This window comes from Ischnura elegans, chromosome 4 (assembly GCF_921293095.1).
Source record: "Ischnura elegans chromosome 4, ioIscEleg1.1, whole genome shotgun sequence".
NCBI lineage: Eukaryota > Metazoa > Arthropoda > Insecta > Odonata > Coenagrionidae > Ischnura > Ischnura elegans.
This window is the reverse complement of record NC_060249.1, coordinates 835,401-839,825: the sequence shown is the minus strand read 5'-3', so window position 1 is coordinate 839,825 and position 4,425 is coordinate 835,401. Positions and strand designations below refer to the sequence as shown.

The 4,425-nt window shown below is 33.2% G+C and overlaps 1 long non-coding RNA gene across 1 annotated transcript; it reads left to right on the top strand.

Annotated features, from left to right (window-relative positions):
- Positions 1–326: 326 nt before the first annotated feature.
- Positions 327–3,623, top strand: LOC124156875. The gene is made up of 3 exons (XR_006864415.1): positions 327–518; positions 1,516–1,607; positions 3,583–3,623. It is a non-coding gene; the product is annotated as an uncharacterized LOC124156875 (long non-coding RNA).
- Positions 3,624–4,425: the final 802 nt, after the last annotated feature.

Sequence of the window (4,425 nt, the reverse complement as noted above, 5' to 3'; positions counted from 1 at the left end):
CATTGGGGCATATGCGATTCCTCGGGGGAAGGGTCATTTATTTTCCTTGTATGTATTCTCTCCCTCTCTCCCCAGGGTCTAGGTCATCAGAACTTCACGTGAAGAGGACCCCAGCTTCAAAACTAGGTTAGCTTTTGGGCCATTATGGCTATGAATCATTGAGTCGAGTAAGGCTAGGATTTTTAGCTTGCGTTAATTTTAGTTTTTTTGTGTCGAACCGAGGGTTCGCATGCGCTGTAAACCATTGCAGTGTACGGGGATGAAACTGTGTCACTTGGATGGAAAAGTGGTAATTTCCTCCTTGTGTCACGGTGACTTCCCGTGCATTGCATTGGGGTGTATGCGATTCCTCGGGGGAAGGGTGATTTATTTTCCTTGTATGCACTAACCCGCTTTCTCCTTAGGCTGAAGATATTCCAGTGGCCGAAGATATGAAGACATCTGAAGAATGAGATAATCAGTTTACTGAAGCAGGAACTGAAGAAAAATCAGCCAGGATATTCCTTACATGGAAATCGGTAAGAATAAATTTTTAAATATATTTCGCCATTGATGTCTTGGATGCTGTTTTGGTTTTTATATTTCATCGCATCGTTAGGTTTATGTAATTATGTTTTGTGGACGAGTAGATGTTACAATGTCTCCTATGAACATAATAAGTTTAGAACCTCAGTTTGATAATGAATTTAAAATGGATTTAAAATGGAATGGATTGTTCAGTACGTTTTGTTAAGCTTTTATTATTAAATTTACTGCATCCGATTGAGTTTATATTTTTCAAATTATTGATGCACATATTATTTAGAATAGCTACTTCATTTTTTGTCTTTTCTGTGTCTGTTAAATACATCTTATATTCTCTGAGCTTAATAATAAATATAAGTGCATTCCTTTTGTTTAAAGATCTTTTTGCCTCGTAGCACGCGGAAACGTTATGATCACTGCGTCTAATCAGTTTTATTTTTTATTATTTTGAAGCCTTTTTTAATACTCAATCGCTGCATTTATCTGTCCCACGATTGATTCATATTGGTGATTTATTTCAATTCCTTATGATTGAGTTCGAATCTTTCCGAAAACATTTCCAAAAGTTTTTTTTTCGGAATATACCTTTTTTGTGAATACGTTTGAATACCTCTCTATGCGTATATAACACTTATTCTGTTGCTGAATTATAGATTCAATGGAAATAATTCAAAATTAATTTTGCACAGACTTTACTTTAAAGCATTGAAACATGAATGTAAGTTATCTTCAGGTTAGAAATCACCATACATTCTACAATTTGGTTAACCACTATGAACAAATCCCTCAATATTATTTTAAAAATAAGATTTTTCTTCTCGTTCCTCTCTGTCGAAAGGAATCGCCTTTTAAAATTTTCGTTAGGCAATTACAATTAGCGCATGGCTGAATAGAAAGTCAATTCTCGCGTCCCATTCATTATAATTACATTTATATGGAGTTTATGTGAGTCCACGGAAGTAAATTCAATTCCCGTTTCTCTCTCATCAGCTGCAAGTCATCGCAGAGGATTATGGCAGTGCGCTGTCGGAAAAAATGGCGCTAATCCGGAATGTGATAATGCAGTGACATCACGCCAAAAGGTAAGAAAATCATTCAATTACATTTTTTCTGTGTCCGTTGATTATTTTAAAAGTGTGCGATGTGAATAACTCTAAAAAAAAAGAGAGAGGATAATTTTATTATCGTTAAATTCAGTAATATTATTTTTCTTTGACTTGTTCGTTGTGGTACATCGCAATTGATCTGCTTTGATTGGGCCTTGGTAGCGACACGTAAATAGCTTCAGGCAATGGTGTGTTTTTTATTCGGAGACCTAATAACTTCCTCATTTTTTACTGTTTTTATAGAGTGCATTGAAAGGAGTATTAGAATGAAATTACAATAATAGTAAAAGAATTTGAATCATTCTTCCGATTTCTTCAACTCTTCTGTAGTATCCCTTACGCTCACCGTTAACACCAGTATTTTTCATTCACCTAGGGCGGATATCCGAAATTCAGCCCAACATAAGTTTGGTATTAACTCTGTCAGCTGAGTCAATTACTGCTGAAAATGAGCATTGAACGATGAGTAGTACGAATTTTCATTAAACGGCTCAATGTTTCTCAATTCTCGTTCAGTCATGAGAGTATTATTTCCACCTTTGCGAAAGTAAAATGACGAAAAATGTATCCGTGATTGTAATTTGATCTGGAGAATCGATTTCCACGGAGAGCTGAGCCGAAAAGTCTATATTTTTCGGAATCGATATTTTAAGGTGCCCATTAATAGATTTTTTGTTGTGGTTGAAAAGAAATTTCATTCTGGCTTCATTTGGCGTCAAATTCTTTAATGGTGCACTTAATGGACATAATTTGATGCATTAAAAATTAGTATGACTATGTAAATTTTTTTTAAATCACATGAAGGGTACATAACTATGTACCATGAAACTCTAAATGACGTATAAAAATTAATATTATTTCATAAAATATTGGGGAGGAAAATATTTTATAATACCTATCTCACCATGCAATTTTTGACAAAATCTAAATGAATATGCATTACATTGATAACGGATTTCCAGAGATTTTTAACGAATAATATTAATAATTGCACTGTGGCTGGACAGTGAAATTAATATTCATTTTCAAGAAAGCCATATTTTTCATATCAGTTTGAACATAGAGTAATTATATACTTACTCTATGGTTTGAACCAAAAATGATGATTTACGCCATGTGTCATAAACGATTTGTGGAAGAAACGATTTTTCGGGCACAAAATCCGATTTGATTAAATTGACCCTTACGCCATTCACGAGAATACAGGTAAAATTTGAAAGTAACAGTATACTCACATTCCTTTTATTTATACGTCTTTTTTCATTTAATTTGAATTTTCTGTACTTTCATCGTCAGAATGTATTGATTTCTATACATTTTCCTATGTGTAACGGTGAATATTAATTTTTCAAATAGGTACGCTCCAATTTTTGTGGTTAAGTACTTAGACAAGTGCAAATTATTTATTTTTTCAAGCTTTAAAAATGTCAGTTAATCCTTGCATACGTCAATATCATTTGCTAATTCACCACATGGACCCTAAAGGCTTGGCGAATCTAATATCATCGCTGAATTTCCCCGTCCAATGGTACCATGCATTTTCATTTATTCCTGGAGATATTTATTTTTTACGTTTCTTAACAGATATCCTATAAGCCCCATTACATAAAAACTATAGTTTATTTTCAATTAATTTTCGTTATCCTTTTTTAAGCTTGTCTTCGTTTAAATTGTGTTTTCAAAGATGATAAATTAATATTTTTAGATAATATAAGCTTTTGGCTGGGATCTAATATTCAGCAACGACACGGAATTTTTTTTTCTAATTTTTAATATACTATTCCACTATTTATAAAACTTAATCTAGGAAGTCGAATCCTTTTTTATTTTCAATCGTATCCTTTCTTATTTTTTTCTACTTGGTCATATCAAGAATAATAACCATTGTGCCGTACAAGGTGACCTTTCTATCTCATGGATGAGTATATTGGATAATTTGTTTTATCAACAGGGACAGAGAGAGGCAGCTTGCAATGATGGACTTTGAAGAAGGAGATTTAGGGATTAAATAAACGTGGAATGCCTCTACATTGACCAATGGAATTGACTCAGGAACTCAGCAATTATGAAGAGGGAAACAAATTGTGTAGATTGAGAATTGAAGAACTGAAGAGTGAAGAATTTAAGACAGGATAGGAACATATGACCCATTTGAAGACTCAAGAGATGAAGAATGGCGGCGATCCGAAGTCTGAAGATTTAGATTATATTTTTTTCGTATTTTTTGCATATTTCGATTGTATGTGCCTCATGTATTTTTTGAATAATTTGATTTAATTTGTGTTTTAATGAGTGAATGGGATTTAGTTTGTGTGTGAGAATGGTATTTAGTATATATGTCTGTATATGAGAGTAATTGAGTCAGTGTGCGATAGAGAACGTGCTTAATGGTGAATGAATGTGTGCTATTAATTGTGAATGGCGTTGTTACTTTGTGTGAAGCGTATTATTTCGTGTGAATGAGGTATGTTTTGTTTCGTATGAATGAGGTATGCTATTTGTAGTGAATAAGGCTTGTTAATTAGTGTGAATGATGAATATTATATGATGTGTATTAGGTATGCTATTTCGTGTGAATGAGCTATGTTTTCTTGTGTGAATGAAGTATGTCTTTCGCGTGAATGAGGTATGTTATATGATGTGAATGGTGTATGCTATATCGTGTGAATGAGGTATGTTATATGATGTGAATGGTGTATGCTATATCGTGTGAATGAGGGTATATTATTTCGTGTGAATGAAGTATGTTATTTTGTGTGAATGTGGATTATTATATTATGCGTATTAGGAATGC